This window comes from Ambystoma mexicanum, chromosome 4q (assembly GCF_040938575.1).
Source record: "Ambystoma mexicanum isolate Mex_15411 chromosome 4q, UKY_AmexF1_1, whole genome shotgun sequence".
Lineage (NCBI taxonomy): Eukaryota > Metazoa > Chordata > Amphibia > Caudata > Ambystomatidae > Ambystoma > Ambystoma mexicanum.
Genome location: NC_090928.1, coordinates 1,005,651,192 through 1,005,671,403, shown reverse-complemented (window position 1 = coordinate 1,005,671,403; position 20,212 = coordinate 1,005,651,192). Strand labels below are relative to the sequence as shown.

General features: G+C 49.1%; 1 protein-coding gene and 1 long non-coding RNA gene across 2 annotated transcripts in view; one reads left to right on the top strand and one right to left on the bottom strand.

Annotated features, from left to right (window-relative positions):
* The window catches only part of USH2A (usherin), a 4,817,015-nt gene that overhangs the window by 4,696,964 nt on the left and 99,839 nt on the right, over positions 1-20,212 (top strand). The window lies entirely within an intron of this gene.
* On the bottom strand, positions 17,320-18,278 carry LOC138467138 (uncharacterized). The gene is made up of 2 exons (XR_011268067.1): positions 18,146-18,278; positions 17,320-17,765 (listed from the first exon to the last, which is right to left on the bottom strand). It is a non-coding gene; the product is annotated as an uncharacterized lncRNA (long non-coding RNA).

The window sequence follows — 20,212 nt, the reverse complement described above, 5'->3', positions numbered from 1 at the left end:
AAATCACTCCGTATCAAGCTGGCCACGCGTAAGCACACGGAAGACCACGCTCCTGACCAGAAGGCCGAACTACTGCCCCCCAGAGCCCCGAGCACGCTCCCACCTGCCATCTGCTGCTGCCTGACTGCCTGCTGCCCACGTGCCCTGCCATTTGCTGCCTGCACATCAGCCAGGGGTGCTGTTGGTGTGACCACCCCTGCTGGAACCAAAGACTCCCGACTGGGATTCCATCGCTCAACAGCCCAGCCCCAGGACCCAGTTGCCCACCCACTCCTGCCTCTGGGGTTGTCATGTCGGGGCAAACTCCATCTGTGACCACTGACAACCCCCGGCCAGAGAGGCAGAGGGGCACCAGCTTCAGTGCCACCGAAGTTGGTGTCCTGGTGGAGCAAGTCCTGGGGCAGTATGATGCCCTCTTCGGAAGTTGCCGCGCCGACAAGGAAGGACGGACTCGGATCTGGATTGACATCGTGACTGCCATCAACGCGGAGGGGGTGGCAGTCCGCGAGTTCCAACATGTCAAGAAGCGCTGGGAGGACTTCAGGTCCAGGACCCTGACCAAGGCCCGGCGCCTCTTGAAGGCAGCGGATGCCAAGGGGCGCCGGGGCCACTTGTCGGAAGAACAGATGAGGGTCCTGGAACACATATCCCCAGCGCTCCACGTCCAGGTCCTTGAGAGGCAGACCCGTCTGGAGTCGAGCAGTGAGTGTACATGCATCCTGATTGTGAGCAGTGCGTGTGGTGATTGTTCAGTAGTGTGCAGGTTGCACATCTGTTTGTATGGGGTCGAGTATGGGTGCGGGTGTACAGGGCTGTGGGGCTGACACATGCGAGGGCTGTAATGTGTGAGACATGGATGGTACCTGTGTGTGTGGGCTTGCATGCCAAATGCAGTTGTGTGGGCACACAAGTTTGTATGAATGTGTATGTGAGTAGACATGTCCGTGATGTCACGCATGTATGTTGTTTTCAGCTGATTGTATCAGCGCTGTGTACATGTGCATGTGTGTGTATTTGACAAGGGTGCAACAGTGATGCAACATGGATGCATGTGACAGCGGTATGTGGAAGCCTGATTGGCAGATGTGACATGGATGCCCGTCTGATCACTGCGACACTTAGCAGAGGTGTACACATGCATGCAAGTGTGGTGGTTGGTGTGTACATGTGTGGTGCACTTCCTGTGTTGCATGTGATGTCTGGCTCACCTTTGGCTGCTGATGCTGTTGTATGTGTATGGATGGTGTTGGCAGTTGCAACATGGCTGTGGTATGGCTCGTGTGTGCAAGTTGTAATGACATGTGTGTTGGGGATTGTGATGACATGTCTGAGGTTTGCCAATGCCACTCATGTACAACTGTCATGTGTGTATGTGTCCATTGTACAGTGCCCTGATGCCTGTGTTTTTTTTCTCCCTGTCTGCAGCGTCAACTGATGAAGAGGGCGGAGAAGGTGCTGTGGAGCACAGCGGCGGGGATCCCACCGCCAGCCGGGGACGCAAGGCCCGGCTCCCCTCCCAGGTTGTCATCTCGTCGGGGAGTGAGGAGTCCGGTGCCGCGTCCCAGGCCGCAGCTGCCGGGGGGAGGTCCAAGAGGCGGCGGTTGCAGTTGGACTCCTCGGCAGCAGAAGGGGCAGCTGGGACCCCACAGGGCCCAACGGGGGAAGATGGCACAGAGTCATCCAGGTTTGTGGGGGGTTTGGTGGAGGAGAAGGCCGTGCAAGCACCGGAGACGGGGTCTGGGGGTGGGGATCCCACTGGTGCTAGTGGTGCAGTGCAGGACCAGGGACAGGAGGCAGCACAGGCCGCCGCGGAGGTGCCTGTGTGCAATCCTGTCCCTGATCCTGTCCCTGCATCATCTTGCACCAGCAGGGATGCCCATGTCCAGACCAGTTTTCAGGCAGGGGATGAGCTGACGTCAACTGGCCTTCCTCTGCCTGGGGACGTGGCTATCCAGGCCCGGGTTGAGCCTGTCCTGGCTGGAGTGGCGTTGCGTCAACGGGCCATGCGAGGTGACCTGCAGTCTTTTCATGAAGAGACTGCACATCATCTCGAATGGCTCGTTGACCACGTCAGCCTGCTGGGACAGGTCACCCAGGCCGGATTCCTCCGTCTGATGGGGCTTGCCACGACCCCCTCCTCAGCTGGACCCCCTACGCGCCAGTCGTCCTCTGTGCCATCTTCCCACCCATCAGTCACCTGGGTGCCCTGTGGAGCTGCCTCTGACGGTGCGGCCAGGCTGGTGGAGGAGGCATCCCTGCCGCAGTCGGGAGTCGGACGTCCAGCAGGGGTGGCCACGTCAACGACTGCACCCCAGCCGGCGGAGGATGTGCAGGCAGCAGGAGGCAGTGCAGGGGCAGAGGCACAGCAGCAGCAGCACCATGGTGGGAGCCATGAAGGCTCGGGGCCTTCGACATCGGAGGGGCAGGCATCGGCCGGAGGGCAGGAGGACCCAGGACAAAAAGTGTCTTCCGTGTGGCAGCGGTTGGGCCACGCCATAGATGCGGAGCGGCAGCGGGCGGAAGAGGCACGGCTCTCAATGGTCAGGGCGGAGAACTCCATGCAGAGGGCCCTGAGGCGGGTCGAGTGCCTCGAGGCAATCCGCAGGGCTTTGGAGGTGGACACGTCGACGGCCCTGCGGACCCTCGGGGCCATGGAGGAGGAGCGCCTCCGGGACATTGAGGAGGAGTTCGATGATGCCCTGGCCCGGCACATCCAGAAGTGAGCCGTGGAACTAGCCCGCTGCCCTTGTACATAGTTATGTAGGTAGGGTTAAGTTTCATTTTTGTTTTTATTTCATTTGGACCTTTTGGACATTGGCCACATTTTTGTATATAGTTTTTTTTTATTAGTTAGTGTAGTTAGTTAGGTTTCCTTTATTTTGTTGGGATGATGGACCCTGGCTTCTTGCATTGTACATAGTTGTGGACTTGTACATACTTTCTTTTTTGACATTATCCATGGATCAATGGCTTATAATTTTTTTTTCACATTGGATTTTGTTTGGTGGACATTGACTTTGTACTACATTACTTTGGATTTCTATATTCTTTAATTTTTTTCTTTTTTTGAACGGACATGCTTCTTTTCATTTTTTTCCATTCACATTTCTGTTTCTTCATTTTTGTTTCTATTCATCTTTCCTTTAATACATTATTTATTTGTTGCACTTCAATGTGTGGTGTCTCATTGTTTTCATGCATTTCATGTTATGTGTTTAGAGAATCACTGACACCCATTGGGTGTATGTGAGGGACATGTGTTTGTTTTGGAACTTGCAATTGGTGTTCTGTGATGTAATTGCAGAATATGAGTGGGTGGATGCAATACTCGGGTGGGTGTTTTGCATTTGGGGGCTGACCATAGAGACCAGGGATCTGGACTGTGATGACATGTTGGGTGGGGAACATGAGTTGGACATGGGTGGGGGCCTGCTGGAGGCTGCCCCTGGTGGCTGGGGGTTGGGGGTGGTGGGAGACATGGGTGGGGGCCTGGTGGAGGGTTCCCCTGGATGCTGGGGGGTGGGGGTGCAGGGGGACATGTGTGGGGGCCTGGTGGAGGGTGCCCCTGCACTGCTGGGGGGTGGGGGTGGTGGGAGACATGTGTGGGGGTCTGGTGGAGGGTGCCCCTGGATGCTGGGGGGTGAGGGTGCAGGGGGACATGTGTGGGGGCCTGGTGGAGGGTGCCCCTGCACTGCTGGGGGGTGGGGGTGCAGGGGGACATGTGTGGGGGCCTGGTGGAGGGTGCCCCTGGATGCTGGGGGGTGGGGGTGGTGGGGGACATGTGTGGGGGCCTGGTGGAGGGTGCCCCTGCACTGCTGGGGGGTGGGGGTGCAGGGGGACATGTGTGGGGGCCTGGTGGAGGGTGCCCCTGGATGCTGGGGGGTGGGGGTGGTGGGAGACATGAGTGGGGGTCTGGTGGAGGGTGCCCCTGGATGCTGGGGGGTGGGGGTGGTGGGAGACATGAGTGGGGGCCTGGTGGAGGGTGCCCCTGGATGCTAGGGGGTGGGGGTCTAGGGGGACATGAGTGGGGGCCTGTTTGAGGCTGCCCCTGCACTGGTGGGGGGTGGGGGTGGGGGGAGACATGGGTGGGGGCCTGCTGGAGGCTGCCCCTGGTGGCTGGGGGTGCAGGGGGACATGCGTTGGTGGGCAGTAGTGCTAGTTGATATGTGGGTTGGCTGGTGGGCATGGCCATGGTGGATGGGGTGCCTGCAGGACATGTGCTGGGTAGGCCCCTGTGGTGTGAGCCACCTGCAGGGGCCGTGGAGGGTGTAGAGGGTACACCTGGGAGGACCCACACGTGGAATTCACGTGTGCTACTCCCCGCGCACCCCCGGAATCCACGTACCCGGCCAAATCGCGTGTGGAACTTCCCGCGCACCCCTGGAATCCACGTACCCCGCTCAATCGCATGTGGAACTTCCCGCGCACCCCCGAAATACACGTACCCCGCTCAATCGCGTGTGGAACTTCCCGCGCACCCCTGAAATCCACGTACCCGGCCAACTCGCGTGTGGAACTTCCCGCGCACCCCTGGAATCCACGTACCCGGCCAAATCGCGTGTGGAACTTCCCGCGCACCCCCGAAATCCACGTACCCCGCTCAATCGCGTGTGGAACTTCCCGCGCACCCCCGAAATACACGTACCCCGCTCAATCGCGTGTGGAACTTCCCGCGCACCCCCGAAATACACGTACCCCGCTCAATCGCGTGTGGAACTTCCCGCGCACCCCTGGAATCCACGTACCCGGCCAAATCGCGTGTGTCACTTCCCGCGCACCCCCGAAATACACGTACCCCGCTCAATCGCGTGTGGAACTTCCCGCGCACCCCTGAAATCCACGTACCCGGCCAACTCGCGTGTGGAACTTCCCGCGCACCCCTGAAATCCACGTACCCGGCCAAATCACGTGTGGAACTTCCCGCGCACCCCTGGAATCCACGTACCCGGCCAAATCGCGTGTGGAACTTCCCGCGCACCCCCGAAATCCACGTACCCGGCTCAATCGCGTGTGGAACTTCCCGCGCACCCCCGAAATACACGTACCCCGCTCAATCGCGTGTGGAACTTCCCGCGCACCCCTGAAATCCACGTACCCGGCCAACTCGCGTGTGGAACTTCCCGCGCACCCCTGAAATCCACGTACCCGGCCAAATCGCGTGTGGAACTTCCCGCGCACCCCTGGAATCCACGTACCCGGCCAAATCGCGTGTGTCACTTCCCGCGCACCCCCGAACTACACGTACCCCGCTCAATCGCGTGTGGAACTTCCCGCGCACCCCCGAAATACACGTACCCCGCTCAATCGCGTGTGGAACTTCCCGCGCACCCCTGAAATCCACGTACCCGGCCAACTCGCGTGTGGAACTTCCCGCGCACCCCTGAAATCCACGTACCCGGCCAAATCGCGTGTGGAACTTCCCGCGCACCCCTGGAATCCACGTACCCGGCCAAGTCGCGTGTGGAACTTCCCGCGCACCCCCGAAATCCACGTACCCGGCCAAATCGCGTGTGGAACTTCCCGCACACCCCTGGAATCCACGTACCCGGCCAAATCGCGTGTGGAACTTCCCGCGCACCCCTGGAATCCACGTACCCGGCCAAATCGCGTGTGGAACTTCCCGCGCACCCCCGAAATACACGTACCCGCCCAAATCGCGTGTGGAACTTCCCGCGCACCCCTGGAATCCACGTACCCGGCCAAATCGCGTGTGGAACTTCCCGCGCACCCCCGTAATACACGTACCCCGCTCATTCGCGTGTGTAACTTCCCGCGCACCCCCGGAATACACGTACCCCGCTCAATCGCGTGTGTCACTTCCCGCACACACCCGGAATACACGTACCCCGCTCAATCGCGTATTTTACTTCCCGCGGCGCCACTTTTTTGATGCGCTGGGACTCTACCGCCTGCCTTCGTGTGGCGGACGTGTTTCAGCTTGTGCGCGGCTTTGGCTGTGCGTGGGTTTGCCCTATTCCATTCCATGAATACGTGTGGTTCGTGTGCGTGTGGGCGTTACCTCTGCTTCCGTGCAGTGCATCCCCAGTTACGCCCTTATTTTTTGTGTTGTTCCCCATTCCGCGCGTTACGCCCCATGTCCCGCCCACTTTCTGCTGTGTGCGCTGAGGTTGTGCGCTTTCACTGTGCGCGTCGCGCACCGTCGCGCACGCCTTTCGCGATGTTGCAGTGACTTGTGCGCCATGCACGGGTTTGGCGCACATCCCGCGGTGAACACGCGCAGGGACTTCCATGAATCGCACGCGTGCGCGTGCGCCTGTTTTTTTCCGCTTGCGCATGCTTGCGCATGCTTGCGCCTAGATTTTCGGCGCACGTTGGTTCCATGAATCGGCCCCTTAGTCACTTATCAGAAACCACCCGGTCATTGCCTTCTGCCCCCACCATTGATGACTGTTTTTGTGCCGTACAGAGCTTTCCTATTTGTTCAGCCAACATTTTCATTTGAGCCTCGAGACACTGGAATCTTTCCATCTCTCTAGAATCTTCTCTTTGTGGCCTAGGTCGATATTGGTTGTTTTCCCCCTGATTGAATCTATTCTGGTATCTCTCAGGAGAATTATTTCTATTGGAATTGTTTCTGAACTCTTGATTCATATGTGGAGGGGAGCCGGGTGCACCCATCCTTTGGTTGTAGTACCCTGGTGGTGGTGATTCATTGTATTGACGTGGGGTATAATTCATACTCTGCCTCTATTCAAAACTCTCATTTTGTGAGTATTGTCCCCTATGTGGATTCCCATTTTCAGTAAATCGATCCACATATCGGGGTCTATCCTGATTACCATATACCATGGTGTTAGGGTTAAATCTGCTCTGTGTCACCAATGTCTGGTAAGGACCATTATCCCTTTAATCCTGGCTTTGTCTCTGATTATTATTCATACCTGACATATCAGGCCAATATCCTGCCCAGGGCCTGTCTCCTACGTACCCAGGGCTAATGTAGCTCTCCGTATTACTAGGATCATGCGATTGAAACATTGGTGCAGGGAGCGACAACCTCTTTTGATTACCCTTTTGTTCAGGTGTCACATTATTTTTACCTGGACTTTGAGCGGACTCAAGGGACATTTTAGCTGACCTGATCTCCATCACTGTTGCTGAGGGTTCTTTAAATTTTGGTCTAGTGTCTTTCATTTTATCACTCTCTCTACCCTAACAATAGAGTACTTCATATAGTTTTGTACTTTGCTGCACAATCCATACAAGGGACTTGCCACAGTCAAATTCACGGACTAACTGTGATATGATGTCTTTCTGTAGCCCATAGAAGTAGGCAGTTTTAAACTCGTTGGAATTGGGGTCAAAAGATACATCAAAGCTAGAAAAAGCTCTTTTTAAGTCTTGCAAAAATTGGCGTGGTGACGTATTAGGCCCAGCCATAATTGTGTAAGCAACCTTTTTTGCCTCTTGTAATGATTGGAAAGGAGAGAAATGACATCTAATTTCTTTTTCAAACTCTGCCCATGTCAAGTTCTGCTGTTCATTGAACCCTCTAATGATACTGGCTGTGGGAGCATCCAGAGTTAAGTGAAAGTATTGTCTGTATTGTTCCTTAGGTATTTGGAGGGCTTTAAATATATCGTTCGCCGCCTCTAAGTGATCCTATATACAGCACTTCCCTCCTTTTTTCAATGGTTTGATCAGAGCCATGATTGATTTCATTATTTTAATGGGGCTACTCGTTGCCATGCATGGAATTGCACTATTCTGTGATTCAACCCTTGTTTCAGGCGTATGGGATTGGTGGCGGCCCCCAATGGCTGTATTAAATTCCCCAAGGGCGCTGCAACCAAGTTCAGTCACCGGCCCAGCCACTGGGGCACTAGTTCTCTGTGTAGAAATAGAATTTGCCTCAACTGCATTGAATGTGGTGCCCTGCCGTTTATCCTGGGACCTGGAAATGCATATTTGCTGTTCCAAATCCTTGCACTTTTTAAGGAGCCGGTCTGCCTCGTTACGCAAATAATTGTTTTCAAAACTCATCTTATTAATCACACTTTGCATATCGCTCATTTGCATTTGGCATTCATTGAATTCTTTGTCTCTCTTGTCTCTTTCTTGAAACATTTTAACCATTTCCTGTTCAGCATTTTGAAGATCACTTTCTTTCTCAAAGTGTTCTTTTTGTAAAATCTGCATTTCCAAAACAACTTCATCTTTATCTTGTCTAATATGGTCTACCAACGCTTTCAAGTGTTTTAATTCTTGCTCACTATCCTCAAACTGTTTCTTTCATTGAGACGATTGAGTGTTGAGATCTTTACATGTTGACTGCATGTCCTTTTGACATACCTCCAGTTCGGCTCTTAACTTTTCCTCTTGTTCACTAGCTCCATCCAGCTCAATTTGTAATCTGCTAATCAGTTTGGCATCATTTTCTTGCATTCGTAGAGACCTATTTAAAATGTAACATGTCTTGGCACATAGCCGTATCAGACAATCTTTCTCTGCATGTTTATCAGCTGCATTTAATAGTCTCAAAAGGCAGACCTGAATTATGCTGCCTTCTGTAAAGATGCTGTCTAATGGTTCTTTCTGTACTTCACCATATATGCGGTCATGCCATTCTGTGGCATTATTTAATGACCATGTCCCATGTGCATATAGCTTTGCCTCCAGATATTGCACTAACTCTGGGAATGTGGCCTCCATTTGAGACATTCTGAAATTCACTTCTAGTGCCACACTGCTGTCATAAAATGGGTTCCCTTTAATGCACGTATGGTAGTGTTAGACACACTTGCGACACTCAGTAGATACTCTACAGCCACTTTCCCGGCCAATGCACCATATATGTAGGATATTTTGTCTTATTGGGGTAAATTTAGGGTTTGGTGGTATTTTCTTACTGTCAAAATATGAGTGGTAGTTTGGTGGTAAATTAGCCTTGCATTTAGATTGGGTTTGGCCTCATATTATTTAAGTGACCATACCTTATTATATTATATTGGGGAATCTAGTGATATATTGTTTGCGGTATTTAGTGGTATATTGTTTGTGGTATTTAGTAGTGAGCATAGTTTTCTTCCCTATATTATAACCCCATCATAAAACAAAACCTTCCTTTCTATTAGAGTATCTCCCAGTGTTCTATAGCGAGCCTTATACCTATGCGCATGATAGAAATCCAACAATTTTATATAGAGCACCACCTTTAGGTTGTGGCCGGTATCACTGGCTTATCTACATCCAGCGATCTATGCGCCCTTGGTGTCACTGGTTTATCTACATCCAGCGATCTATATATTATATTAGATTCCTTCCAACCAACATGCAAGGAAGGTGCGCACACACACACAAACCTGCTTTATCACTGAATATGGTAAGCTTATTCTGGATTGTTATTTTACCTGCATGGGCAAATTGAAAAATGCACTACTAAAGAGAATGAATCTCCCCTATCTATTTGATAAATTCACAGATGCAAAAATGACACTAAACCATTTGCTTTTATATATTCTTATTATATTAAATACAAATACAATTCACAATTATTAGTTCTTACCATGAAAACATTGCATCATCATCTGGAAAATAAAAGAAACAGAATACAGAACAAGCAAGCCTTTTAAAGCATGAGGTAATTCTTCCACATTCTGAACATGACGAAATAAAAATGCAGGGGATTTCCTATTCTGTCTTCACTGTACTATAATTCAGTCATCCATGCGACTGTACACAGTGACCTCACTTATACTTATCTCCTTACCAAAAGTGTTTGTTTGAAGTTCCCCCACAATGCCTTGTTTCACTCACCCCACAAAGACAGACCCAGTCAGCACGAACTGCTCCTGTAATCTTGTGTGTCTGGGAAGCGCAGCGAGAAACTCTCAAACCAGCGCTCTGTGACACCTTGAACTTCTGTCTTCACAGCCCAGTCAGCACAAACTGATCTCTCTCTGTAAGTTTTGCCATTAGCAGAACTCGGAACCTTCCTACTTTGTCAACGTGGTATGTCTGCAGATACTTTCCTCCAATCAGGTTAAAAGAAGCATCACCCCTCACTTTTATACAATGGGATCCTTGCTTACTGAGCAACTGTTTCAATTTTATTTCCTGCTGCGCATACTTTCTGCAACCCACCACAGAAAGAGAGTAAAGAAAAAAAATGAATTATATTTTCACCTCATTTTGCACATGAGACTACATTATAATGTTAGGGAGTTAGAATTAGTGTTTGGTAAATGTTAATTAAGTTAGTCAGTTATATAAATAATGTAGTCTTCAATGTATGAGGTACCAAAAGAAAAATGTGTGTACTTTATTCTCTGCAGTTTCAAGCTGGGCTTTGCTGTGTTATGAATTCTGTGCCTTGCATGCCACCAACAACATATTCACATGTTATGTTGGCAACACAAAATATATATATATATATATGTGTGTGCCATATTGCTGCTGGCAACAACAAAAATGCCACCACATTTAGTAAAGCGCTATATATTCTTATAAAGCACTATATATATTATTACAGTGTAACTGTAAAGGGTTTGTATTCTACCCTTTGCCTTTACATTTGCACCTCGCAGTGTAAATAATGAACATTTGGTGGCGGGGAGCCACTTATGTTACAGTGTAAACATAATAGTTCCGTCGCCATCAAATTATGTTTTTGAAGAAAATGAGCGCCATATTTGTACACCTGCATGAAATTTTCAAACATTTTTAAAAGTGATTTTGTCTTTATTTATTCTTTCTTTTTGCACACCATTTTAATGTAAAATTGAGTGGTGGGGGCCCAACATCATATAAGTGCTAATGTTTATTTATTGAATATGTATAAGGCGCACTTTACAGCAAAACGTGTTTCCAGGCACCAATAAGCGAAAAGGTGAAGGGGAACAGGGGATAGAAACAATAAATAACAGTCCTGCAAGGCCTGTTCTATTCGAATCGTGCAAATGAAATAAGGGGCAGGGAGGGTAGTGATGGTCAGGGAAGGGGCATAAGTGCAAAGGTATAAATAAAGGGGGATGAGGGGGAAGAAGGGGCAAGGGACCAGGGGCTAGGCAAGTACTAGAGGCCTTACATGCAATTGCTGCTTTGAACAAAATGAGCCTGACTGATTAAATTGTGTATATACCAAGTTCAAGAGTGTTTTATTTACAAACAGTGATTTATTTACAAAGTGGGCCAGAGAGCTGTTTTTACAATATACCGACTGGATGTAAACCGGACTACCTGTCCTAAGTGACCCAAAATATATGTTTGCAGGGAATAATGATTTATTATTTGGTGCTTGCAGGCCTCTCCTCTTTAGATGACATTCCCTGTTAGAACCCTGATCACTTTCCCTTCTATTGGATATTTTCAGGTGTTACCATAGAGAACTAATTGTACATTGTGTGGCTTATTACCCCATTTGTCTTAGAAATTGTGCTGTAAAATTCCTAATTTCAACACATTATTTAAAAAATCTTGGGGATAGTCTTGTTACATTACTTCACTACACTCATTCCCTTGCGCTAATTTGTGGAACAAGTTAATGATCCTACACTAAAAGTATTCACCTGCCGCCACTGACGTTGGATCATTTACAAAGCCAGTGCTGCCTGAGGTGCAACCTGCCCCTGGTAACAAACGCTGTTTCTGCTTTTAGCCCACGCATAATAATGTTACTGGTTGTGCACAATGCTGGTATGTTTGGATGCTGGGGCCAGGTGCCGCCTCCTCTAGTGTCTATGCTAGGTGAAAGAATTATGTTTGATCACAAAACATACTTACATATTTGACCTATTGCAGTGCATGGCGTGCCCCTCGGGGCACATGTTCATTGCGCATGCATGATTGTCCAGCTTGGCTTTGGAGTCCATGGTGCAGCAAGGGTTTCTTCAAGGAACTCGGGGGAAGGGGCGCAGGAGGCATTACTTGGTCCCCCACATACGTACCATCCCCTTTCCTCCACCCTTGTGGGCATCCCCCAACATGGGGACAGAACACCGGAACTTTGGCAGCAAAGGTCTACCTCCCCTTTAAATTTAGTACAGCACGTGGGGCCGCAGCCCGGGAATGGGAACACCCCATAGGCCCCACCCTCCAGCACCTCACCTGAGACCGTTTTTTCACACCGATGGTGTCAGACCTGGAAGCTAGGCGCAGAGACTTCTTTGGCTTGCTACGTGCTTCTCGTTCTTTGTTTTTTAAATCTTCTTCAACTCCCTTCTGTGCCTTGCCTCCCCCAGCGCATGTCGGCAGCAGGAGGCTTCAGGAGATGCTCATCCTGAGATCACTCGTTCCTGGCCTTGGACGGCAATGCGCTCTGTCTTCTGTGCCTGCTGCACGACCACCACTGGGACTTGTGTGCGGCTTGTAGCCCTCTCGGTCACCTGACCCTGAAGAATTTTCTTTCCTGCTGGAGTCTGATCTTCCATTCTTCTCCTACAGGTCATCTTAAAGAGTTTGTCAGCAGGACAAGGTAGGCCCTTTGTTTCGCAAGGCTCCTCAGCACAGAGACTCCTACCCAGTGGGTTTCCACTGGAAAGGGGACCTTGGATTCTGTTTCTGGCAGACCCAATGCCGTTAAGGCTACCAGCTCACAAGCCGAGGGGCACAAGGGCTCTCCCCAGCAGTCCATGGAGGGATGACCCAGTCTGTCCTTCTCTTCTGCCCCAGCGGGCAAAGGATCATTGTATTCTACCTCCAAGAGTCAGTTCAAAACATGATCCAAAACAACTACCAGCTCCATATCTAAAGGCGCCCAGCCTACAAGAGCCACCTCCAAGGTCAATGTGCAGGGCGATTCGACTACCATCATGCGGGCTGAGGGTGGGCAGCCTACCAGAGCTATCTCCTCAGGGTCTGGGACCCTTCCATGTCTGAGCCAGCATGTGGTGTGGGGTCTGAGCACCCTCCCTCCCAGGGTATGGCACCAATCCCAAAGATGTCAGACAAGCACACAGAAGATCATGAGAGTCCGGTGGCCATTTTGGATTCAGATTTAAGGCCTCACCTGGTCCTTCACACACAGAGTGGGCCCAGCATGAAGGTTCCAGTCCCCTTCCCTCGGGAAGCAGTGGCAGACCCTATGGTACAGGACGATGGTTTCTGCAGGATTACTTCCAGGGGCGTTGCTAAGTTTGTAAAAGATCCGTGGCTGGAGACCATTGCAAGTTTGGACGTCACATAACTACATGATATGAATGCACGCGCTGCGTTGCGATTTCCAGCATTAATATTGCAAACCATACTGCTCAAAGTGCTCATACTCATTGCACAGAAAGGCTACACAGAAATGATTGCATCCCTTTCAAACTTTAGGCTGACCAGTAATAAGCTGATGAAGTGTTTTAAACAAAACCGGCTTCTAATGCATGGTAAAGGGTCCACAGCTCCTCAGCCACTACCTCCTCACTATTACCCAGGCGTCAGGGGTTATTTGGGCAAAAAGAGCAGGGCCATGCTTTATCTAAAAGAGCTGGCATTAGCATCTCTTGGGGCTGGCCTGCAGCTAGTGAACATCATGTGGAGCAGTGTAGAAAGGGCGTTTGGCCTAGTGGATTTACAATTTGAGGCAGCTTCTCTTCTTTTTGTGTTTAAGTGTGGGCACAGTATGGCATGCTCGTCAGAGTCACATGCACCAAACATTCCAGTGTGCTCTTGTATGGACATTGGGCACATCAGACAAAACAAGGTATATGTGCGGTTAGATAAGGTAGCACCACATAGACGACATTAACCAACAGGGTGGTGACTTGTGCAGCGCACAAATTATTGCAGCACACATATCACTGTATTGATTTGCCATGGACTACTGTCTGCATGGTGACACGCAATTAACCCTGCTTTCCTAATCAAGGTGCCAAATGACATTGAGTTGCTTTCTGGTGTGCGCGCTAGGGGTGGCTGGCTTGTTTAGACAATTAAACGACTGTTGATGATGAGTAGATGCATTTAGGCAATGTCCCAAAGCAGCCACTAGAATACTTAAGCCAGACAATTAGAGTTAACCTTCCCAGGGATGCACCACATCCAACTAAAAAGTAATATACAAAAAAAAAGTGTTGGGGTGTCAAATAAACAGACATGAAAATAAAGAAAATAGTTTTAAACTTTTCTGGGTGGCACGTTAATTGTCTTGGAAGAATGCATAGGTTTGGTCAGCTAACTGATACTTGTGCTGGCCTGGTGAATAAAAATGTCCCATGTTCAATTCTTAACACCGAAATGTTAAGCACATATTGGGCCTCATTATATGTTTGCCGGTCTAGGAACTACGGTATTGGTAAGCTTGCTGGTACCGTAGTTCCCGGACCGGAAAACTACGAGTTGTGCTTGCGGGTGCCTTTCTGCCCGCCAGGCCTGACCTGGCGGGGAGAGCGGCACCCGCGAGCGCAGCATGTCGGATGCACGGTTCCGGTGCATCCAACCTACCCATTCCCATTTGAGCCCTAGGGGGCTCAAATGGGAATGGAGAAGAATATTTTCTGGCACCCAAGATTGGACAAATGCCCGTCCGGTAATGCCGTAATAACCTGGTTATTGCCCATACCTGGGTGCCAAAAAAATAAAATACCGGCTACAGCCATGCCTGTATTACAGTCACGGCTACCGCCAGCCTCCTAATGAGGCCCACTGTGTAAAAACAATGGCTTGTTAAGTGAGCCAAATGTCTAAATTGCCCCAATTGAAAGGCTGTCAGCACAAAAAATGAGGGGCACAGGATGTGTGACTCCAGAACATCTCACATGCTGTGTTTGGAATATGCCTTCCTTTGTTTGCATATTCCAACCGCATCGCAGTCATCCACAAGTCGGCAGAGGAGCGCTCATCGGCACAGCAAGCTGCTCAACCTGTTGTCCGGCAAGCTAAAAGGCAGCTTTTTGAGTGGGCCCCTTACTGCGCCCACCTCCTGAGCTACTTATCTCTGTGCCTGGTCCGTTGCCCGCTCCGCCCTGGGCAAGAAACAGGGCTGCTGGGGAATTACTTACAGACATAAAGACTAGAACGCCGTACTATGATAGCAGCCGTCTACGCTTGGCAGGTTGGAGTGTTCAGAAATAGAGGCCACTTTGCATGTGTTACTAACACCAAGCCCTCCTCAGGGTGTGGAGCTCGGTTGCAATGAGTGAGGCTGGGCTGCACACTCACTGAAGCATTAGCACCTTTTCAAGAACGTTTCTCCAACAAAGGCACTCCATTGGTCCTTTTTAAATGCATTAACCGTTAACAAGGCCAGAGCAAAGCGCTGCCTACACCAACAGGCCTGGAAATCACTAGAAATGCCCCAGACAGGCATTCAGAGGCAGCAATCAGTCCCTCTGTGAGGAGGCCTCTCCCCCAAGAAGCCTTGAAAATCCAAAACTCTTTTGTCTCGACATGTGACTAACGCTAGCCCCGAACTTTAAGCCTTTCAAAGGCACAAGTCTGTCAGGCTATGTCCTGTTTCTCCACAGGCAAGTATAGCTAGCCTGTACAGCCACATGAAAAGGTAAGATTGAGCTTCCTCATCCAGTAAATTATCCCTTACTGCCCAGTTGTCAAAAGATTTTCTTCAATTACTGAATTCAAGTTAGAGATTAGTTGCAAATTGAATCGTTTTAGAAATTCATCATTACCAGCAGCGTGACTGAGACAGGCCTAAAAGACCAGCGTCTGCACTGGGGCCGCCCCCAACCATCTCTGCCCCCTGGTGTTCAACACTATTAAGCACATCATTTTTTCAATTTCAACATTTGCAGATGGGGGTTATTATGCCTCCCCCCGGGCCACATGCGCAGGTTCTAACTTGCGCAAGTTCTATGGGGTGAAACAAATAAATGGGCATTGCGGATTATAACAAATATTATATTACCTACCTTCACGCGGGGGCCGGGACGGGTGGGTCACACAGGCATGTGTCACCTTGCTCGCAGAGACACAATCTGCAGGCACGGCACGGGCGTCTCTCACACCTGCTGGCTGCTGCTGCGCATGAGAGAGAGCATGGGCAGCAATAGGGCACGTGCGTTTGAGACACGGCGCTGGCCCCCTACAATGCGCAAGCGCAGCCACGGACAGCAGCAGCACGAGTAGATGCAGGCCAGGAGGCAGCGATGTTTGTGTGTTTTTAATTCCCTTTTCTTTGATCTGTAATCATCACAAACATTGCTGCCTCAAATCTACCTGTGTCGTGAATATATAATTCCTAACTGAAGGATCGACAACAGTATTCCAGGCATGTTCGGGCTACAATCGTAGGATCCGGGATTGCAGCTCCCAGGCCCACCCTATCAATGCCTCTGGTTACATTCACCCCCCACAGCCTGACGGCTACATGCCCCAGGCTCCAGGACGCTTCGATCAGGAAAGGAGGCCCAGCTCAGCTGAAGGCCATGCCCCTCGCGATGTGGTTGCATGCGAAGTTTGCTTCTTTGACTGCTTCCTCCTATTCATGGGCTCCCCACAGATGACAGGGCTCCTCCAGTGCATCGTCAGGGAGTTGATCTCACAGCTTGTGCCTCCTTGGCTGCCGCCTCTGGGCCCTCCTCTGGTTCCTCCGGCATTGCCAGTGCTGCTGCCCATTCCTCCTTCATTGCAGGCCCTGCCTGTACTTCAGAGCCCTCCTTCTCCTTTACCACCAACGCCTCCCCTGCAATCGTCTATGGATCCACAGTTATCTTTGGGTCCGTATCGGGAGGGACCCATTTGACCTCTGTATCCCAGTACCCGGTCTCACGTCTGTCTGGAAAAAGTGGGGGGGGGAATACCGGTGACGACAATGAGCCTTCTGTGTCAGTGAAGGCATTTCTTGGCCATCTTCAGGGCCTTGCAGAGTTCTTGGGGGTCCCCCAGCCAGAGCAGGCCCAAGAGTCAGGGGTGTTGGTGGAGGTTCTGGACTGGCAGTCATTGAGCCGTTCATGCATTCCCCTCCAGAAGGATGTTCTGCAGGTGGTGAGAAAGGTCAGGAGAAGGCCAGGGCCAACACCTAGATGAAAAAGAAGTTGGACAGCTGGTTCAGGCTTTTGGATGGGGAGCGGATCCTGTCTCGCCTCCCACCTCCCACCTCCAGCCGCAATCTTCAGTAGTGGTGGTGGCTTCCTCATATTCCTGTATTAGGGGTCCTCTAAAGCCATGTAATCAATGAGGTACCAGTAGTAGTCCAAGAAGGAGCGTACACCAGGCAAGAAATAACGCTGTTTATTACAGCTGGACAAGCATAAGTCAAACAGCAAAGTGCAACTGAAATAGTTGATGAGAGATGACAAACTGGCTTCAAGGGAGACCTGTATTCTCTGAAAGACACAGGAAACCCCACGCTTTGGATTGGAGTATTAATTAAGATTTAGATAGCGGAAAGACATCCAAAGGAAACAATTCAAAAATAAAGGTATCAAGGATTTTATTAAACCTGATACTAATTTAATATATCAAACAAATCATGATTAAATCTGCACTTGTAATAACAATTTACATAGCAGGAAACAACTTTTATTAAAAAAGACACATCTATATAATAAAAATCATCTTATTCAATCATCCAAGCATACAACCTCATCCATCCATTTAGACAAACCATTCATACTAAACACCAATCAATATACGACATAAAATCTATAAGAAAATTCATCATAATTAATTTATCTGAAAGATTTATAGAAAGAACATGAAATCAATTTGACGGGCCACAGCAGATGACATCAGTGGCCTAGGCAATTAAGATGGGTCCCAGAGTTTTCTGACCACGACCTCATCTTAGTCCAAACTCGACCGGTTTCGACGTATATACTTTAGTGTAGTGACGTCTTCATCAGGAGTAACAAAAATATATTCTAACATCAAGAAAGAAAGAAAATCACAGATAATACATATCAATGTGTGAAGCCCTTGTACTTGGACAAAAAACATATAACATCCATAATAAAAATATCTATAGCGGAACAATAGGTAATAATATACAAGAGCCTGCTACCAACCCGGGAAAAAGTTCCAGGATGGACCTGAGGTGTCTGGCAGAAAGTAGTGCTACCCTCTTGTATTGGTGTCTCCGAGAGGCAGATAAGAGCCAGGCCATAGACAGAATCAATGCTACAGATATACAAATGTACACATAAATATCACAAGGTCAGTATGTCGATCCTCCACTACAGCGGCCCACGGACAGGACACGAGAGTCACATACTTAAGATAAAACTAAAGAATAGTAACTAACCTTCATTCATGCAATGGAAGGCTGTGCGTCTCTTCCTTAAATTGTACGCTGTGTTCACTTATATTAAACAATAGCTTCTCCGTAGAGGTTCCTGCAGATAGCGAAGTGTGTGGACGCCAACGTTCTTCTCGAGAATGTCAAGGGAGACCTGCCACTTTAATCCGGAACCACAGAGAGCTCCATTAACTAGAGAGATCCTTTGATCCAGAACAGGCAGGTGGAACTTAGTATTACATGTTTTCACCCCTTTACCTTTTCTGTTGCAAAGCACTCTGGTTTTTACAAACTGGCTCACAACTGACAATACTTTTATACTGCTAATACAATGTGTATACAGTTAGAAACAGTTGCACTTCAAACTTCACATCTTCGCTATTCTCATGAAGCTAACTAGTTAGAATACGTCATGCCCCTATAGCTAAACCTATTTTAGTTGGACACAATTGGAGCAAAACTACCTGCCCTCTCCTGGCTTGTTCCCCCCCAGTGTGGCAACACATTGCCTCCCAAATCACCACGTAAACTATTTGCATTTAGTAATAACATGATTATGCTGACCTCTGGATCTAAATTCACCCTCCATTGGTCAGCACCAGAAAAGAAGGGACACCAGACACCTTGAACTAGTAATACAGATAGCTATCTGGCTCTCAAGCACCTTGCAGTGTGTACCAGCAGACACGGTGAGGGAAGAGAGTCCTGGACATCATGAAGCATGCATTATTTATACACAGTCCAAGCCCCATCATCCAGCCCTTCTCCAAGTTAATATCTTACAAGGGTTCATGCCCAGTTCACATGACAAATACAACAATATTGTCATAACATACTTTAGATGTTTTCCAGTCTACAAAATACAATGGTTACAACTTTCTTCTGTCTTGTCATGTTGGTTCTCCAGCTTAAAGTAAGTCCAGTTTCAAGAAACAAATTCAATGGGTTTCTGCAAAGGCACATAGTTTTAGTTGTCCAACATTCAGTTCCAGTGTTTGTATAATGATTAAACTATTGGTGCAGACAACACTTGAATTGAGGTTCAATTTGGCTCCAAGGTTTCTTAGCACAAGACAAACATTCTGTTGTCAGCAGCCTCAAAGTTGACATAGTTCAAAGTTCATGTTGCTCTGCTGCAGCCAAAAACACAGTTTGACATTTTAGGACAGAAAGCAGGAGTTAGAATCAAAATGTCAGATGGTTCTAAAATGGCGGCAAAGTCAACTCTATTTAGGTCTGTTTTAAGTGTGGTTTTCAGTACAAATGCATATGAGCTTAGGCCAATGTTCATAATCAGATGGTATTATGAGAATATACTTTGACACTGTGAGTGTACCATTGGCAGCATCGTTGGCGGGTATCGCTGTACAGCGGCTGCTCCCAATTTTATGGCAGACCCCACACTCCATTGCAGTAATTAGATGGAGAATTAACCTATTCTTGTGGGTCACCAGGCGCAAGGAACAGAGCTCCTCCTGCACTGCATTCAGGACTCTTTCGGTCGAAATTCACCAACTGTAGCACATCGTAGCAGGTAATCTGCAGCAAGGTGGCATTTGCGACTGCTTGTACCCCGGGAAGTAGTAAGGATTAAAATAAAAGACTGATGCCTTGTTGAAGTGTCTTAAGTGCAGTGGGATTGCATCCAAAATCTGTGAGAATTCCGCTGATTTGTAGTTACTACTCCTTTTTCTTATTGCCATTTTCCTTCATTCACCTTTCACCTCTTTCCTCTCTCTTTCCCTTTTCTTCTGCCGCAGTGTAGGGAGATCATTGAAAGATAGTAATTCTGTCTGTGGTACAACCAATGTAGCTTTGTGGATGCTCACAACTGCACACACCCCTCCCCAATCTGGAGGCAGATTGGCGTAGCCTCTAGATCCACAGGCCCACCAATAATCCATCACTGCCGCCGTCCTTTTCTGTAAAGCTGTGATGCTCATCGTCTTCCAGTGTTCATTCCCATTACGATTGTTCCTTTTGGTCTGAAACAGAAGGAATACTGTCTAAGTGGCTTTATGTACAGTGGTTCGATGTCTTTCATCTATCCATGTCAAGGCATGTTGTGAGTAA